Source organism: Equus asinus, chromosome 24 (genome assembly GCF_041296235.1).
Source record: "Equus asinus isolate D_3611 breed Donkey chromosome 24, EquAss-T2T_v2, whole genome shotgun sequence".
Classification (NCBI taxonomy): domain Eukaryota; kingdom Metazoa; phylum Chordata; class Mammalia; order Perissodactyla; family Equidae; genus Equus; species Equus asinus.
The window spans coordinates 48,544,681-48,565,509 of record NC_091813.1 but is presented as its reverse complement, the minus strand read 5'-3'; positions in this window follow the sequence as shown (position 1 = coordinate 48,565,509).

Below are 20,829 nucleotides of genomic sequence, written 5' to 3'. Positions count from 1 at the left end.
GAAGGGCCGAGGCCCACAGATGTGAGGCTGCAGGCTTGCATGCCTGTTGCCAGAAGCTCTTAGCTCCGTAGACATGTGGGTCTCTCACGGCCTGCGTAAATCTGACAAAGGCCAAGTTTGATAGAAAGATTTTATGGCCTGAGCTGGAGAAAGCAGACAAGAGGAAAAGTTTAACTTCTTCACTTTTCAAAATATGTCAAAGTCTGAGAGCGAACTTCTTCAGTGATGAAGTTCCAGGATTGCTTTGGACGTCCTAAAGAAAACACACCAGGTTCCGAGGCTGTCAAAGGTTTGGGATGAAATTTTTATGTGCTTCCTGCTATGAAGCTTTGCGTAGCTCAAATCTGTCCCGAGTGGATTGAAGGCTGGAAGAACGAAAGTGTCATGCTGTTGAAAATCCTGGAAAAATGAAGCTTGTTGATGCCCAAGTAACACCAAGGAACACAGCTCTGACAAGCCTACGGCGAACCGTGACCCAGGTAAACAGGACTGTCCGCGACAGCACTGAATGGCAGCCTGTCCTCTGCAACCGATACTCGGTCCACCATTTGGGGCTACTTCTGCCTTTTCTGACTTGTCCTTTGTAATTAGCAACCTTACTTAATTTTGGTTGGATTCTCCTAAATGCGCATTCTTTGTCTTATCTTGTGGGAGAATTATTTCCAGTCATTCAGCAACTTCCATATGTTTTCACTGTTAACTGGTTTACGTGTTGCCCATAAGGATTTGGCCTTTATAGGAAAAAAAAATACAGGTATAAAACTATTCAACTAAAAGTGTACAGATTCAGCTTTCAGTCTTGGTAGGGCTTGCAAGATTTTGTTTCGTCCATTGAAACTTTTCAGGTTAACACTGGGACCAAGATTTACTAACAGGAAACATTTGGTTTGTCCTCTGCTCTCAAAGTTTCTTAAAAGGTAACTGTCAAGGGGAAAGCTTATGAGAGTATTTCTATATAGACATTTACTATGGGGAATACTGGGCATCTTGAAAACTACTAGGACTTACTTTGGTACCATCTTTAGATACTGAGCTTAGGGTTAACTGGTCCTGCATTTAAAGATGGGGCGTGAAGGGCCGGCCCTGGTGGTGCAGTGGTTAAGTTCACACATTCCACTTTGGCGGCCTGGGGTTCGCCGGTTGGGATCCCGGGTGTGGACATGGCACCACTCATCAAGCCATGCTGTGGTAGGCGTCCCACATATAAAGTAGAGGAAGATGGGCATGGATGTTAGCTCAGGGCCAGTCTTCCTCAGCAAAAAGATAAGGATTGGCAGCAGTTAGCTCAGGGCTAATCTTCCTCAAAATAAATAAATAAATAAAATAAAACAAACAAACAAACAAACAAAAGATGGGCTGTGAAACCAGTTTTTATCAGACAGAGAAGCTATTAGTACCAGCAACCCAAAGACTGGATACTGACTGTATCTTTCGAGTGATGGCAGGTAAAAGAGTGGCTACAAAAAATATGCAGGTGGGTTTCAGTTAAATTCTCTTTTTATTATTAGATCTATGCAAGCTGATCATTGATAGTGATCCTTCAGATTTAATATAGGACTGCTGCTTGGACTTACAAACAGGGAGTATAGGGAAAGAAAAGAATATCTAACTGCTGAGATAATGTTTTCTGTATTTTTTCTGGTTCAGTGTCACACATCTCAAAAGACTGTGGATCTACCGTAGAGGATTCTTAGGGCTCAGGAGCAAGGGTCTCAGTAGAAAGAGAAGTAGAAGCAGGGCGTACACTCCACTGGAATCTCACTTCCATGGCTAGACCTACCGTTTGACAGGGACAGACCAGCTGTGACGGTAAAAGTGACTGTGGGGCACATTTGGGAAGTGCTAGAACTCTTTGATTCACTCAACCAAGCCAATTAAAGAAGAAATAAAGCTACCTGTAATCAAGATTGATGACCTGCACTGAAGAAGAAAACTTTACCTGCCTCGAGATGAAAATATTGAGAAAGAGACCGAGAGACTGTATTGTGCCACCAATTCACTGTGCACTTGGGATCTGCCCCATTCTCGTTCTAGGTGTGTGACATTGGGCAAGTTGCTTAACTTCTCTGGCCCCATTTTCCTAACTATACAATAAGGATAGACACGTGGTTACTGTAAATGAAATGATGAAAGGCCTGGGACATAATGAGCACTCAGTAACTGTTGGTAGCATCTTTTATAGTTTCACCGGTGTTTCAAGAATGAGAACAAACATGAAAAAGCGATTTTAAGAAGAGGAAAGAGAAAATATGTACATTTACTCTATTAGGAGGTAAAATTGAGATGACTAACCACATCAGCGGTGGTCTAGTGTTAAGATTCACACTCCCATTGCTGTGGCCTGGGTTGGCTTGTGCGTCAGGGAACCACACCACCTGTCTGCCTGTCGGTTGTCATCCTGTGGCAGCTGCGTGTTGCTGTGATGCTGAAAGCTCTGCCACCGGGATTTCCAATACCAGCAGGGGTACCCACGGCGGACAGTTTTCAGCAGAGCTTCCAGGCTAAGACAGACTAGGAAGAAAGACCTGACCACCCACTTCCAAAAATTGCCCAGGAAAACCCTGTGAATAGCAGCGGCGCGTTGTCTGATAGAGCGGGGGAAGCTGAGAGGATGGGGCAGAAAGTTGGGGCGGGGTTCCAGGGTCCCTAGGAGTCGGAATCTACTCGGCAGCACTAACAACAAAAGCAAGATGGTACATGGAATTCGCTCAAGATTTTGATTAGTACCTTAAAGGAAAATGCCTATGTTAGTTTCACTTTCTTAAACGATAGTTTCACACACCCAAGTCATTTTAATTTCAAGAGTCTAAGGAAATGAAGAAATTAGAAAGGAAATAGCATCTGAGCGTGACTATATTATAAAACAAGTGGCAATCACGAATGTGGGAATGGGTTTACCTTCTTAGCTTCTCTGGGCAGATGAAGATTTTATGAATACCAAGTGGAAAACTCAATCTCCTTACTGTTTAATTCTTTGGTAGAAAGAAAGATATCGTTATAGTTAAGCTAGATTTTTTCAATGATACTACACTCTTTTTTTTATTTTAAAGCTAGATGGCTAATTATCTCAGTATTTCTTTTAACTCTAGTATGTACTAAGTACTTTAAAAATTTTTCGAAGCAGTTTTATGTTCTTTTAATAATTTGATCCCCAGTACAATCCTGTAAGGTAGTCAGAGCAAGTATGGTACTATTTTTTACATTCTACAAATAGGAAGCAATCAAAGGAGTTTGGATAACACAGCTAGTGGGGGCTGGGGTTGGCATTCAATAATCCTTATGTTTAGAATTTAAATTTGTTTAGATATTTACAATTTCATACAGATGGTTTAGAGTGATCTACCAACAGTCCTGGACAGGAGGCAGAATATTTTTTTAATCTCCATTTTACTTTTGAATCTCAACCAGTGGGTCTTCTCATTTAATCATACAACCACATTAACAGAGTTACATATAAATTATATTCCATTTTTTGGAAAAATGATGTCTTAATGATCAATCTGATCATATGGCACCTGTATACTGTTTCTGATGAATAGTTCTTACTGTTAAATTGAAGCCAGACTTCAAAAGTCCCAAATTTACTGACTTGTTGCATAGATATTATAAAATCTAGCCTCACATTTGGGTGAAAACTGAAAACTTCTGTCATTCAGATATCTGTAAACACTAGATGATGGTTGAAATGTATTTCTTTTGATTTTTCTTATAGACGTGTAGTTTCACACAGAGGTGACTTGAGTGGGGAACGTTTCTGAGCATCACATCAAGTGCCTTTTGGGTTTGGATGTTTTCCTGAGCTTCCTTTTGAAGAAACTTTCTTTCCCTCTTCAGAGACTAGCATGCTTGGGACCTGCTGGAGGGCAAACTCTAGCCCGCTAGCTCCGAGTGGGGTCCCAGTTGGTGTGAGTTTCACTCACTCCTATAGAGGACCCATCTACAGGAGATGCTGAAAACTCCAGCGGGAGACAAGAAGCAACCTCAAGGCAGCTGCTCTCCTGCCCAAGACTGACTGAAGAGAAACCCTTTGAAAAAGAATCGTGTGAGTGAGTTTGAGATATCACTCAGAAATGAAAGGTAATTGCTTCCTATCTCTATGTGACTTTGGAATGCACTGCTGTCTCTTGACCTCCACCTGGCCTGGATCAGCTGAGTCACTTAGGTGATGGGAATTCAGTATTGTGGAAGCTGGAACAAATGTTTAAAAGGGTCTTGGGAGGCCTTAGTTAGGGCTTCCTTGATTCAAGTTAAATAAGAAAACAGTCACCTCTTCAGCCCTTGGTAACTTCTGACTCTTTGCTTAGTGAACACTGGTAACTGTTATGGCCTGTAGCGCTGTCTTTGAGGTTGATCACATTGTATTCTGTTATTTCTGTTCTTATCTTTTTTATTCATGTACCTAGCTTTCCCAATTAAACTGAGGAACAGGACACATTTTATAGTTGTATATCTCTTTGGGTTCTTGCACAGTCATCCTGGTAATCTACAGAGAGGAGATACTCAATACAGAGGTTACTGCTAATATAGTTACAGCTTCCCTCTTGGAGATTCTAAGACATTCCATCCCCCACAATGGGAAGGAGAGTCTACCACTGTCCTAGAGAGGAGCTTGTGACTTGAGCAAGATGACGCATTGGTCTGTATAAATATGGCTGAGTTGGAAAAAAAAAGGCTCAGAAATTATTTAGAGAAATCAATTGAAGTTAAATATCAAAGAGTTATACCATTCCCCTGCTTAAGAGTTCTAATTAGAGTCATCAATAATGCAACAGCTCAAACTGAGTTCCATCATTTGGGGATTGTTTTGAGTTTTTTTTCCTCCTTATCATTCATTCACCACATTTTAGACAAGGAATTAGATTCAGAAACTTTTTTGGGAGACAAGATAAATTGTATAACTGCAATATTTTTTCCTTCGGAAGAAAAGACAGAAAGATTTATTTATCTAAAGGAACAAGACAGCCACACAAACTTCACTCAGTAGCCTAAGTAAATAGCATGTTAATTACTTCTCCAAACAAGCAACACTCAAGCTGATAATCACAGGAAGCTGCTTCAGCTCAGGGCACTAATTATAGTACCGACAACAGCATCACACCTCCACTTCTTCACCTCCCCTCCCCACCCCCATCCCCCCACTCTCCCCACCCCTGCCCCACCACCATGTCCTCTCCAAACTTTAGGTTTACCTTCATCTTAGTGGGAGGGGCACCTTGACTTGTGTCAGTGAACGGTCCATTGGAAGCCGGTCATTCTGAGAAGCAGCAGGTGAGAAGATCCTAATGAAAATGGAGACTCTCTCTTCCTGGGTTAAGCAAAGAATCAGGCATTTCTTCTCTTTTCCCCTGTGCAGGCAAAGAGAGAGATTTGGCTTTACTATGTCTTTTTGCATGCGTGTGCGTGTGTGTGAAATCATCAAAATAGCAGCACCGACTATTGCAGGGATTTTAAAAGAGTATATGGTAGTAAAGTGAAAAATGAAGGCAATTACTATATTTGGATAGTTTGGGTCAACTTTCTCTTGAACTGTACAGATAATATATATATTTTTCAGATAATTGCCTTATCTGAAAGGCCGCCAAGACAGTTTGTCTACAAGGCACAAATAATCTTAGCAAACCTAAGGAATGCCTTGAATGGGAACGCTATCCCTCCCGTGTTACGGTCATAATGGCATTTAAGGTTGGCTTTAGAATTTGAAGATATATTTGCATACTGTGTGTACTTCTAAAAACAGCTTCACTGTGTATATAAACGCGGCTTGTTTTGAAAGACTTTGGAATTTCTGCCTGCCCAAAATACCTCTGCTAGACCTCACGTCACCTTGGTTGGAAATTCCTTTCATTAGCGACCAGCCTGATCCCCAGACACCAGTTAGCTGAGTGAACTTCCGTATTAGTTAAGTGTCTTAGACTTGATTTCCTCACTTGTCAATGAAGGGAGTTGGATGAACTCTGCTTTCTCTGCTCTGTTTTTCCATGTTCCCTCCCTCTTCTCTCCCCAAGACTTAGTTTTGCGTTTTCCTGTATTCAACTTGCAAAGCGTTACAGATAATTTTAATCATACTACAATCAAAACGTCAATTTCTAATCTTAGGAAAACAGATTCTAATTGACTAGGATTGCCCTTCAGCACTTTCTTATCAAGGAATTGTTTCCAATGCAAATCTCTGATAACCTGTCTCCACAGGACTCAGAGACCACCTGAACCTCCCCTTGAACTTCCTTCCTTCTTTCAGCCTTTACCTTTTCATTACCTTCTATGCTTCCACTACCAAAAGTTGTGGCTATGAATTATCGACACCAAGATAACTTCAGTTTTATTAGGTCTTTTTTTTTTTTTTAAGGTCAAGCAGTATAAATACAGTAATTTTCCCTACTTTCTCATAACATCTTGAACTGGGGAGCTTGCAACCAATGATATCCTGAGAGAGATACTTAGTTTTAGGGGAAGCAAGGCCAAGCCTGACTTCTGTGGCCTCCACTGTAGGCCTTTTGGCTTTAATCTCAGAAATTCTCAGCTGGCTCCATCTCCCTCAGTTTGTGTCTAACAACAACAGTTGTTCAGTGAAGGGCGCACACACCTAAACACACACACACAGAGTTCATGCAGTTTCTCCTAGTGCAGTGGAGGAGTAACTTACCACCTAATGGATGCATTTGGAAGAGGAGAGGATGAAGAGGAGACAGTTGACTTTGTTGTTGTTATTGAGATATAATTGACATACAAGGTTATATTAGTTTCAAGTGTACAACATGATGATTTCACATTTGTATGTATTGAGAAATGATCAGCACAATAATTCTAGTTAACATCCATTACCATACAGAGTTACAGAATTTTTTTTTCTTGTGATGAGGACTGCTTAGATCTACCCTCTGAGCAACTTTCAAATATGCAATACAATATTCTTAACTATAGTTGATGTGCAGTATATTACATCTCCATGACGTTTACTTTATTTTTTTTGTAGGCAGGGTCTTTTTATTTTTCCTAATTAAAAAAATTTTTCAAACTTTTTATTCAGTTTATTTAAACTGAAAAAAAACTAGTTTGCCTATTTCTCCCATCTCCCACCCCCACCTTTTGCAACCACCAATCCAATTTCTCCACATTTTCACTGTTCTCTGTCTCTATGAGCTTAGTTTTTTATTTTGTTTTGTTTTTTAGATTCCACATATAAGAGGGCTCATCTGGTATTTGTCTTTCACTGTCTGACTTATTTCACTTAGCATAATGCCCTCAAGGTCCATCCGTGGTGTCACAAATGGCAAGATTTCATTCTTTTTTATGGCTGAATAATATTTCATTCTGTATATATATCACATCTTCCTTATCCATTTATCCATCGATACACCACATTTTCTTTATCTATTCATCTGTTGATGGACACTTAGGTTGTTTCCATATTTTGACTATTGTAAGCAATGCTGGAATAGACATGGAGTGCATATATTTTTCTGAATTAGTGTTTTCATTTTCTTTGGACAAATATCCAGAAGTAGAATTGCTGGGTTATGTGGTAGTTCTATTTTTAATTTTTTAGGATCCTCCACACTGTTTTCTGTAGTGGTTGCACCAATTTACGTTTCCATCAAAAGTAAACAAGGGTTCCCTTTTCTCCACATCCTCTCCAACACTTATTTCTTGTCTTTTTGATGATAGCCACTCTAATGGCTGTGAGGTGATATCTCATTGTGGTTTTGCTTTGCATTTCTCTGATGATTATTGATATTGAGCATCTTTCCATGTACCTGTTGGCCATCTATATGTCTTCACAGAAAAATGACTATTCAGATTGTATGCCAATTTTTTAATTGGATTGTTTATCTATTTGCTATTGAGTTTTATGAGTTCCTTATATATTTTGGAACTCATTATATATAAACTCCTTATATATTTTGGAACTTCTTTATGCAAAGAAAAGAACATTTCTGCCCTCTCTCCCTCCTTTCCTTCCTTCCTTTCTTCCTTCTTTCGTTATAAAGGCTATAAAGATTAGTATAATCCATTGCAGTTTCCAGAAGAATAAGCACCCTCCCCTCACATTGCTCACTTTCTTTGTTAATCAGTGTGAGACTATGAAGTATGAAATATATCTTAGAGACAGCCCAGGAAATCACTCCAAATTTCTCCACTTTGTGACTCACTTTTACAGGTGACAATTTAGAAGCAGACAATTTTGGACTACTCTAAAGTAAGGTACCATCCCCAACTCAGAAGTTGTTTTTAACAGGACCTTGATGCTCTCTTTACAGCTATCAGCTGAGCACTTGTGGAAATTCATACTGTCATTCCTAACTTTTCCCCTAAGTTTCTGCCGCCAGGAGCTGCTGAAGGTTTTATGGAACACTTTCTTTAAGACATTATGTATTTTCCCTCTGATGGGTGATTTAATTTGATTTATTAAGGGAAATCACTTTTTGAGAATGATTTATCATCTTAATAGGAATCCCTTGTCATTTTAACTTGCTTTTTAAATTAAAGGATTTTACCTTTATTGTCATTTCCCTTTTATTGTTTCAACTTAATATTTGTTCTAATCTTAGTTTAGGGGCAGAAGTCTAATGTCTTCAATTTATTTGAATATTTGGGGGTGGATGGGTGTAGTTAAAGGGGAAGAGTTTCACAAAACGTGGTCATAGACAGGAAAACAGTCCTAATGAGAGAACACGTAACGACCCATTCGGAAGCCCCTATTTAAAACTCTTCAAATTTACTTTCTTTAGAAAACCTTCTCCAATTATATGAAGTAGGGAGTTGGAGGAAAAGACAGAAAAAAATCTTTCTAAAATTACCTTTGAGAGATTTCTTATTTCGCTCATGACTTATATATTTTAAGACCAATATATTACTAATTTTTTTCATCAGAACGTTTAAGCTTTTGGAAGTCAAATATATAAGCTTTGGTCTTGAATACAGAATCCAACACAATTTAGTTGGCCCTTTGCACCCAAAGTAATCCAAAAGTCTAAACTATTCTTCTTCTTAGACTATAAGACCTCCACATCTTATGCTGATTCTGGTGACTCAGGCTAACAATGAGGCATCCGCATAAACAGATAACAACCAAGCAGATAGAGTGAATCAATCTTGAGGACTGACGCAATAGATGGGTAGTAACCATAACAACTCTTGGCCCATGGCAAGGATATGAATGCTTACAGGGAAGATCCATTTCCTTGTTCATTCATTCATTCATTCATTTAAAGATTCTTTTCTGTCAGCTTCCTATGTGTGGCAATAGCTGTTCCAGATCAGGGATTGGCAAACTGACCTGCAGGCCAAATCTGGCCAGCTGCCTGTTTTTGTAGGGCTCATGAATGGTTAAATGAGTGTAAATGGTTAAAAAAATCAAAAAAGAATCATATTTTGTAAAGTATTAAAATTATATAAGATTCACATTTCAGTGTTCAGAAATGAAGTATTCTGGAACACAGACGCACTCTAATTACTTATTGTCCACAGCTGCTTTCATGCTGCCAGAGCTACGTAGTTGCGACAAAGACTGTATGGCCTGGAAAGTCTGAAACATTTACTATCCGGCCCTTTACAGAAAAAGTTTGCTGATTCCCGTTCTAGACACTGGGAATTCAACAATGAGCAAAGTAGGAAAAGTTTCTGTGCTTATGAAATTACATTCTGACAGGAAAACAAGAAAACAAATAATTGAACAAGATAAGTTCAGAGCTTTGAATGTATTATAAAGAAAGTGAAACAGGATGATGTGACAGAGAGTAAAAGTGGTTAATTTAGACTGCGTGGTCAGAGGAGGCCTCTGTGCTGTGGGGCTGAGAGCTGAATGACAGGGAGTCAGCCATGGAGAATCTGGAAACAGAAGGTTTCAGTCAGAGAGAACAGCAAGTGGTAGGTCTGAGGACCAAGGAAGCGTGTGGATCACAAAGAGACAGGGAGAGTAGGAGGAGGCGGCATCAGGGGGGCAGCTAGGATTAGACAGGGGCCAAGTCACGGAAGGCCTCTCAGGATGAGGCAAGTTTGTATTTTTGTCTATGGGTGAAGAGAATTCTGAAAGGTTTTATGCGCAGGATTGACATGATCTGAATGACACTTTAGAAAGATCAATTTGACAATTGTATGGAAAAGAGATTCTAGTGGAAGACAAAGTGGAAGCAAGCAGTTAGAGGCTGTTGGAATTAACCCAGTGAGAGACGATGATGGCTTGAATTAGGGGTGTAGCTAGGGAGACGGGGAGGAATTTGATAGATTTAGAATTTAGCTTAGAGGTGAGCTGTCAAGGCTTGCTGTGGGGGAAGGTGAAGGAAAGAGAAAAAGCGAGGATTACACTTGGATTTTGGTTAAATTTCTGCCATTTCCTGATATAAATTATACTCAAAACTATTAAAATATATCAACTTATGTCTCAAACAGGGCTTTCTATCTATCTAACGGGTATTTCTCACTTGTTTTCTATTAGAAGTATAGTTGTGCATTTACCCCTCGGTGTTTTACTAATTTTTTTCTTAACTGTCTTTCCTGAATGTAGAAAATAATTGGCATCATCCACAAAAGTATATTAACTAAAAGGACAGACAGAGAGCTTTAAACTGGAAGTCCAGGCGTGGACCTCTTTCTGCAGAGACTGAGGAAGAGGTGCGATTGGCCGTGGAAGACCACGTTAAGAGCACTTGTGACCTTTGCTCTGCATAGGTGATCTGTTGTTTTTGTAGATAACAGGGAAATAAACAAGCAGATTTCCCGGGGATGTTCTCACCATTGCTCTTAATTGCTACAGATATTTGTAACATTGATTCATTGTTTCAGTTCAGCCTGTTACAGAAGAAATATAGTTGATGTGTCCAGCCAAACAGCAATAACCTGTATTTTCCCAGGTTGTAGAAATGTTATGTTTGCAGAAGGACAACACATTCCTCCCAGTTTTTCAGCATGATCAAATATGGACGATGTGTATCTGCAGAAAATTGTTGGGAGAAAATTAGGGATATTATCTTACCAATACTATCATTAAAAAGATGAGAGAAAAACACAGAAAAACCTGTCCCAGATTTTTTCAATCTTCTTTCAAAAGAAAGCCAGAACTTTAAGCCTCCCCAGAGATGATCATTTTGGTTGTTGTTGTTGACATATAACTGACATAAAATATCCTATTAGTTTCAAGTATACATCACAGTGATTAGATATTTATATACATATGAAATGATCACCAGGATAAGTCTAGTTACCATCTGTCACCATACAAAGTTGTAAAATATTATTGACTATAGTCCTTATGCCGTACATTTTAACTACACTAAATGACTTGTGAAGATTACATGACTTTGAACAGTTTTAGTTACTGAGATGGTTGAAAAGATAAAATGAATTGGGTGATGGGAAGGTCACAGTAAACAGCATCAGAATCAGTAGGACTTTGCTGTGTGTTGAGTATGTGTTGAGTGTGTGTGTGTATGAGAGAGAGAGGGGTGACTCTTGAGTTCAGATTTGAGCAATTAGCTGGGTGATGATGGCCTTTACTGAGTTTACTGAGACGGGACACCTCCAGAGGGAAACCAGTTGGAAGATGAGGGCACGACTTCAGTTTGGGGCCTATGTTGAGTTTGGGTTGCTTGTGGATATCCATTTGGAGACATCCAGGAAGTAGTTGAAGATATGGGTCTGAAGTTCACAGACGAGACGGATATTAAAGATTTGAGGTGATTTTGGAATCTTGGGAATAAATAATATAGCCCAGAGAAAGTGTGCAAAGCAAAAAAGGCTAATATTTACTCTCTGAGGGGTAGGGATAAGAAGAGAAACTTCTGAAGGAGACTGAAAAGGAGGAATCAGAAAGGTAAAGCACCAGTGTGAGGAGGCACAGAAGTCACAAAAAGAGCATTTTAAAGAGTGATCTACGTTGTCAAGTGCTAAAGAAAAGGCAAGTGGGAAAATAACTGAAAATATCCACTGAATTTATTCATAGACTTTGGTGATCTTGGTGAAAGCAGTTTTGGTAGAATCATGGCAGAGAAAACTAGATTATAGTGGATTAAGGAGTATGAGTGGGAAGTGAGGGAACAAAATGGTTCTAGTCAAGTTTTTCAAGAAGTTGGACTACGAGGAGCAGCAGTACAGTGGGGCGTTGGATAAAAGGGATATTAGAAAGAGGGAGATCCCCCTTCCTGGCTATAAGATTTGAGCTTGTTTAAATACTGATGGGAAGGAGGAAGAAAGAGGGAAGGTTGAATATCTAAGAGAGACAGGGATTTATTACAGATCAGTGTCCCAGAGAACATTGGGAAGGGATTCATAGTATATTTTGAGGGATTGGCTTTATCTAAAATGATGGATACTGTTATTTTTCCAGTATGAGAAGAGAAAAGGAAGGTTGAAAACCAAAGTAGATTTGATAATCAGAAGTTCAGAAGTTCTCTTACAATGATTTCTATTTTCTCAGTAGAGTAGGAGGAAATGTTATCAGATGGAAGTACAAGGTAACGTGTAGCTGTCACAGATTTGAGGGGAGAGGAGAGAGCTTAAAGCAGTGTGGAAAATGGAAGCATGGCTAGGGAATCCTGGTAGGTTTCTTGACAGCAAGGTTGGAGAGCTCAGCTGAGAGCGGTGATCACAGATTTATGATAGCAAATGGCCCAGTTGTCACTCCTTGCCTACACCACACAACACTGAAACAGACCTGGTCAGTCACACAGTAAATAAACAATTGAGTTCACCTAGGGTTGAGGTTTTGCCAAGCAGATGCTATGGAAGGACAATGAGGCAGGGAAATCCAGAGTAATGGTAAGAGAGAAGTCAGAATGTTCAACCACAAAATCTAAGCAGGATAATTATGGAAGTGAAAACAGGAGAGGGCTGTTAGGCAAGGAAAGAGTAGAAGAGGACTGGAGGCCCTGATGAGTTCCAAGCACTCATTATAGATCCAATATGCATTTGATAGATACTCAATTGATGGTATGGATATGTACATGCCTACTTCCAAGTCCAAACACCAAAAGTCACAGGACTCCCACTCATATACCCGTTCCTCCATTACCAACACCTCTAGTCCAACTGAAGGGTCAGTTTATTAAATCAGAATATGTCACCCGGCCTCTGTACCTTTTATGGTAGCAACATCCTGTATTAATACCTATTCCATTCCTTTTTGCCTGTTCAAATCTCACCCGTCTTTCAAGGCTTAGCCCTCACTTTAGTCACAAAGCTTCCAACTGAGGGAAATCAAGGGGGAATAAAATCCCCTGACATTTATTGAACACCTGTTTTGTTCCAGGAAATGTACTCGTCACACGTAGCTCTAATTCACTCTGGGCATTGGAGCTCTCATCTTCCTTTTGAATGTGAGATATATTTATTATCTTTATCACTACATGGCATTCCTTTATGTTGATTTGTATAGAGAGATTTTTTTTTTGTTTATGTCTTAATTGCATACCTGATAGTAATTTTTTTGATGGCTTATTATGTTGTATTTTCCATAGCCCCTTTCAGAATGGATTGGACATTCTTAACTTGATTAGGAATATGAAAATGAAGATAATAGACTAAAGAGTATGGAAAAAGGAAAAGAAATGTGAATGCCAACCATCATCCCTTGTAAATTCGTAGTATGTAATGGGGATTGGGAAAAATAAATATTGTCCCATATTGTTCTAAAATAATGAATATACTTTCTAAAAGTGAGTAGTTTACCACTCTTTCAGTAGACTCACACCTGATACATTTATTATGGAATGTTTATGGCCAATTCTACATGACGATTTCATTTGAAAAGGAGTCAAAGTGATAGAATTGTAATGGGTAGATAAATAGCTTTCTTTTTATCAGTCGTGTTTCAATATATTTATATGAGTTGACAATTCAATAAAATATAATTCAGTATTTGACTTACTTTGAAAAATGAATATTGTATAATTTAGGTAGTTTTGCATTAAATGTTTGTATATTGTTTTTAAAAATAGAATTAAAAGTTAGCTAAAAATTTTAAAGACTTGACTCATATAAAAAATAGTCATGTTTATAAGTCAGCTATGAACTCCAACAGTTCAAATTTCAGTAGCAGCTCACTAGTTTTTTGGAGTTAAAGCACTGGAATTGGCTCATTAAAGACATTTTGTAGCATCTCATTGAGAAATGACTATAAAATTTTTTTTAATGAACCATCAAAACTTTCTTCTCTTCCTTTTCCAAAGTCTCCTCCTACTTAACTTTTAGTAGGTTTATAATAGTTTTCAATTCGAAAACTAAACTTCATTTAAAGGCTTTGTCAACAGGATATTCATTTCATAGACAAATTAATTCAAGCACAGATGAGTTACACGTGTCTTGAGTTTGTACAAAAAGTTTTTGCCGGAACCAACAATAGAACTGGGGTTTCCTATTTGCAAATGAGGTGACTATTTTAGGACACTGTATGCCATATATTTAGTGGGGAAAGACAGTCAACGTGTTCTACAAAGACGAATGGACCAGTTTTTCTTCCCTTTTTACAGTATTGCCTTACCTTCCGCATGGAGATCATCATTTTCTTCATTAACCTCAATTAAGTTTACTAAAGGAATGTTCCTTTCAGTGAAGATTTAAAAAATATTTCAGTATTTTAAATGCTAGCAGTCTTTTGCCATGAAAAAGGAGAAGCATTTGAATTATAAATTTACAGTGACAGATATATCATTGAGATGACAAAACTTAGGCCATTTTATAATTCATATATATATAGTGCTCTGATACCTGGATGTCCGGTAAGAGCAGATTCTGTAGAAGCTACTAGAACATAATAATACCTTGTATTCGTAAAACAAGTGCTACAACATGTTTTCAAATACTTTATTTGACTTTCTACATGTAAATTTATTTTTCCTTATTTTAATAGAAATATGTGCATATCATAGAAAAATTAGAAAACACAGGTACGTAAATTGAAGAAAAATAAAATCCATTGTTCTGAGTTAAACTCTTTGAATATTTGAATATTCCATACTCCCCTGCCCCCATGGATGTGTGTGTGGTCTCACATCGTACGTACAAATTTTTTACTTGCATATACACTTAATAATTACATTTTACACACCATTATGTACCAATAGCTACATTTTTTATTTTCACAACATTGTTTTTAACAGCTGTATAGGATCTATTATGTAGGTGCATTCTAATTTATTTAACCAGTTTTTGTTATTGCACATTGGATTGCCTCTAACATTTTGTTATTACTATGAGCCCACTGGTAAACATTCTTTTACATACATCTTTCTGCCCTTTCCTATTTCCTGAGGCTAAGTTTCCAGAAGAGGAATCATTAGGCCAAAGTTCTGGGCATTTCTCAGTCTGATAATTACTGCCAAATTGGTCTCCAGAAAGTCTTATAATTTACAGTCTGACATATGAGAATATCTGTTTTTTCTCACTAACAAAGATTAAACTATTAATCGTCATTGTTTCATTCTGATTCTATTAATAACTGTGAGGTAGACAGAACAGATTAAGAGAAATGCTAATGGTCACACATCTAGAATGGAACAAGACTAGGAGTCAAGTTTTCTGACTTGCCATACTGCATATTTCTTTTATATCACATACGTCTTGCCATTGTGCTGTTGAAGATCAATTCCAAGTGAAGTGTCAGGAAAGAACCTTGAGTAAGAATTCTTGCACGCCACAGCCTGACTCATGTCTGTGTTGCTGGCAGTGCCCTGGCCTCCAGCCATTGGACTGTGGGTGGCACAATTCTAGTATTCTGAGAAAAAGGCAATGTTGTCACACTGCTTGTCCAGGCCAGCGCTGAAGCCAGTGGGAAAGGAGGAGGAAAGAAAGTTGGAAGCAAAGAGGCAGTTTAAGATGACCAAATTAGAGACTTTGTAACATATTCCAAAAACTTTTTAATTCTTGTCGTTTATTATGAATGAACTAATCCAGGCGATCCACCTGATCTGAAGATTTTTAATTAGTGAGTTTATTATTCTTATTTTTTTAATCGTAAGATAGATACAAATAGGATTCTGTTTTTGTCTTTATTTATACAAACATTCAAGGATCCAAGTTCTTCTAAGTGAAACAAAAGAGGTGGTGAAGGAAAAATTCCCTTTTGGATAGAAAGATATAAAAATGGGATTTTCGGGGGGGGGTCGGTATCATATGGTTTAGTACATTTAACTCAAATTTAAAGAAAATTGGCAAAATTTCAGAAAAAAGAGGATAGCAATGAGTTCAATAATGTAGGTGTTTGCAAAGTTCTGAAAAGTATTTGACCATGGAATTGTGTAAGAAAACTGTCATGCAAAAGTGCGAGCGATATTTGTTAAGGGCTAATAAACCAGGTATACTAACTTACTAACTCCACTGTGGGGTTACTAAGATAACATAGTTACAGGCTCTGTTCTCGGGAACCTTCCATCTTATTGTGGCAAGAAGACTGCTCCAGGAAGCTGTCCTGACCGCCAGTCTTGGTTCAGTTGCTCTCCTTTGTGCCTCAGCATCACTTTGTTCTCCCATCGTTAAACCTACTTCATACATTGAAGTCATCTCTTTACACTTCTGTTGTGCTCATTAGACTATAAGCCCCTTGGGGGCAGGAATTGTGCACTGTTGTTTACTGTGTTCACCATGAGAGGCCGTGTAGAAGAGAAGTCATGGGAACTTAGTAAGACAGAATGAAATTATACCAGAGGAAACATAACATCCTATTTTATCATTTTGGGGTAGGATTTATTTTTTGATTATTATATTCACTGCCTCTCAAAAATATTAGACTATACTTTTCAAATTGACTAAGGTAAATTTATATTACGTGAACACATTTCAGTTTTTATTGTTTTGCAAACTTGGGCAAATCATTTAATTTATGGCCTCAATTTTTCTCATCTGCAAAGTAATGATGTTAGACCAGACCAATGATTCTCAACTTATGCCAGGGAGGCTATATATACCAATATTCAGGGATGGGATAGGATACCTCAGAATCTTCGTTAGGATATTTGTGGTTTGGAAAAACGTACTCAAGATCATTGCATAATTTTATATTTGGAAATAAAAAGAAAGGCACTATTTCTGTAATATTAAACAATAGGAAAAAAAAATGTTCTGGACAATATTGGCCCTCCAGGTTTCTCAGAGGTTGGGGCCAACTCTTTCTAGGTGGTTGTGTAGGAATGTCTGAGATAGGTGTGGGAGGGGCCATAATTTACATTCTTTTATGTTTTTCAATGAGTTCAGTAAAAGTGAGAGACACTGCACTAATCGCGAGAAGCTTCAATCAGCTACAGTTTCATCATGGCTGACCTAAAGCTTGGTTTTCTTTGGATATGTTGGAAAAGTTCGAGCACTTTTTTAAAAAACTTATCTTATTTTGAAGAAAGGAAAAAACTATAGGTCACATTAATACAAGGCTCAGAATGATAAAGAAGATAAGAAAACCAGCTCAACGGAGTTACTGAAGCGTGAATGTGGAAAGCTGTTGTTACTTCACGGACTCACCCACGCGAGCAAGGACAGGCTCATAGTTTAGTTTCATTGTAGCTCAGAAGGTCCTGTGGAATGGAATGGAATGGAATGGAACACGGCATAGCAAGTTTGAATGATTGGATGCTGTATTTTTAAGAGACTAGAGGCTGTGTCCTCCTGGTGCTTGGGGTCTTCATTTGAAGTAGGCTTTTAAGGGTTATTTGCTGTTTGGGATCTGAATATCTTCCCTATATAATAAAATGCTTCCAGGTCACCATCTACATGATTTTCATATACCTTTCTGGTCATGAGTACCCACAACTACAACACAAGTATAAAGTGATTTGAAATGCCAATACAAATTTTAAAAAAACAGAGACTTAATCTCAAAAAATTAAAAATAGAAATACCTTATGACCCAGCCATCCACTACTGAGTATCTATCCTAAGAACTTGAAATCAGCAATTCCAAAAGTTCCATGCACCCCTGTGTTCATCACAGCATTATTTACAATAGCCAAGATGTGGAAGCAACCTAAATGCCCATCAACTGATGATTGGATAAAGAAGATATGGTATATAAAAATATATATATATATATATACACACACACATATACACACAATGGAATACTACTCAGCCATAAAAAAGGATAAAATTGTCCCATTCACAACAATGTGGATGGACCTTGAGGGTATTATGTTAAGTCAAATAAGCCATATAGAGAAGGACAAACTCTGTATGATTCCACTCATAAGTGGAAGTTAAACATAGAGACAAAGAGAACTGATTGGTGGTTACCAGGGGAAAGGGGGGTGGGGGGAGGGCACAAAGGGTGAAGTGGTGCACCTACAACATGACTAACAATAATGTACAACTGAAATTTCACAAGGTTGTAAACTATCATAATCTTAATAAAAAGTTAAAAAAACAGAGACTTAACAGGAGTTGATATGCAAGCCAATTCTTGCAATCTCCTCCTCTCTGGTTCTCCTTAGCTGGAGACAGCTGTGCTATTTATACTCTGTAATTGTTAGAGGCCTGGTCTCTGCTCTTCCCCCGGTCTATGCTCTTCCTCTCTGGTACCTTGGTGACTTGGCCACACTTCTGTTGTCACGAGAATCAACAGCAGCCTGACATTCTTCATACCAGTTAGGAGCCAACCTGGGCGACTTTTACTGTTCATTTTTCCTGTGTGTACCTCAAATATGCAGAAGCGGAACCTATTTGTCCTGTCTTATGGTATTTTAAGCTCTGGTTCTAAACAACTACATAGCTTTAGACTAAGTTAGAGCATTGTTAAATTTTGGGCCTATTCCACAGATTTAGAGTAGCATTTTTAAATTTGACTTTTAGTCCTAAATCTTAAAGTACCTCTGTCAGTTCGAGTCTTCTGAAAAGCAGATGTCAAGGTGGGATTAGATGGGCAAGAGATTTATTGGGGGAAACTCTTGTGAAGGAAAAAAAGGAAGAAGCACAAATAGGCAAGGAGATCCTTCAGACCTCGTGGAAGGAGAGAAAGAAGGAAGCTTGGGTTGGAAGAAGCCTCAGACCACAGTCCCGTTCTGAGAAAGTCTCAGCCAGGCCAGTGGGGATCCCTGAGCTCAGGTTTCTCCTTAGAGGAGGCCTACATCAGGCAGAGGTGGCCTGGGCCTACTGCCACCACTGTGCTCGGTCACTGTCTGGGAGCAGCCGGAGGAAGCGTGACTGAACTTGAATGCTGCAGTGAATCCAAAGGTGTGGCCGTTTGAGGCCGTCAGTCAGCTATGTTCCCTGCAGCAGCTCTTCTGGAAGAGAGAGTTGAAAGGGGTACCTCCATGACCACCCAAGTACCCAAAGGTGTGATCCTCAGCAGAACTTTCCAAAGGTTATTGGCCTTATTCCCTCTGCTCTCCATGGCCTTCTCCAGCCTGAACTCAGAGCGCCTCCTTCTATTCCTAGACTCTCCGGCCCCACAGAGCAGGTTTAGATAGGGGGGCTACACCTCAGGGGCTCACTGTTGTTTGTTTTTATTTCCTAGCCAATAAAACCATTCCTTTTTTTGTTTTTGAAATCCTAATTCCACAAACATCGCAGTGATGAAATTCTCATCAGTGTGTTAATTACAGAGGACACAAGATAAATAAGACACCTCAACGGGCTCCTGCCCTGGAGGGGGCTATGCATATATTAGCAGGAATTTTGACAATATGATAAATAGAGGAACAGGCTGGACACTGACGGGGATTATCTTGACCAGCCTGGGCAAAGTCTGAGCAGAGTTTCCAAGGACAAATAGAAATTACTCACACAGAAAAGGCAGTCGGAGGCAAGTCTAGGCAGAGGCAAGAAAGTATGAGGAACAGTCTATAAGAAACGGGGTGTTCCTGGAGGATAAACGGGAAAATTTATGAGGTAGGCAGGATCCAGATTTATGCTTGGGAACTTGTACTTGGTTGTGTTAGCCATGGTCACATGTGCATTTCATGAGTGTGGCAGAGGGTTTGGGTGGGCAGGACTAGAAAACGGTGGGAAGCCATTGCCTATTGAACATTTATTTCCATCCATTCACTGATGTGTCAGTAAGAGGACCGGAGTCCTGGGGAAAGACTGCCTGACTTACATTCAAAAGACTTGGGTTCTAATCTCAGCGTTACAGTTTATCATCGTTTAGGCCAGTCACGTAACTCTAAAAATGGAAGTTTCTGTTATTTATAAACAGGAAATGACCCCTATTGAGCTGTTGTGAAAATCAAATGAGTTGAGACAGGACTTTCTGAAGGCACTTTGCAAATTTTCAGCACTGTAAAAATTAGGGGACTGTTATTACATGCTGTTCAGGAAATAAGAGGCACCTGGGAAAACCCACAGAGTAGTTTTGTAAGAAGTTGCTCAGCCTCCAAGGGAGAAAATGCCTGGTTCAATATTGGCCAAGAGGAACATGTCTGGGAAATTATGACACGAGGTAAAGCAAGGGGGGCTTTCTGTCTTGTTTTTGGAGATCACAATCACTTTTCTTTCTTCCTTTTTTTTTAAAGACAGAATAAAAAGAAAAGAATAAAGGAAAAATAATTTTCCCCTTGTGATGAGAACTATTAGGATTTACTCTCCTAACAACTTTCCTATATACCATACAGCAGTGTTAGCTATAGTCATCATGTTGTACATCCCTAGTACTTACTTGTCTTATAACTTCAAGTTTGTTCGTTTTTGACCACCTTCCTCCAATTCCCCCCAACCCCCACTCCCTGCCTCTGGTAGCCACAAGTTTGATCTCTTATTCTATGAGTTTGGTTTTTTGTTTTTGTTTTTTCAGATTCCACGCAGAAGTGAGATCATACAGTACTTGTCTTTCTCTGTCTGACTTATTTTACTTAGTGTAACACCTTCAAGTTCCATCTGCGTTGTCACAAATGGTAGGATTTCCTTGTCTCTTTACGG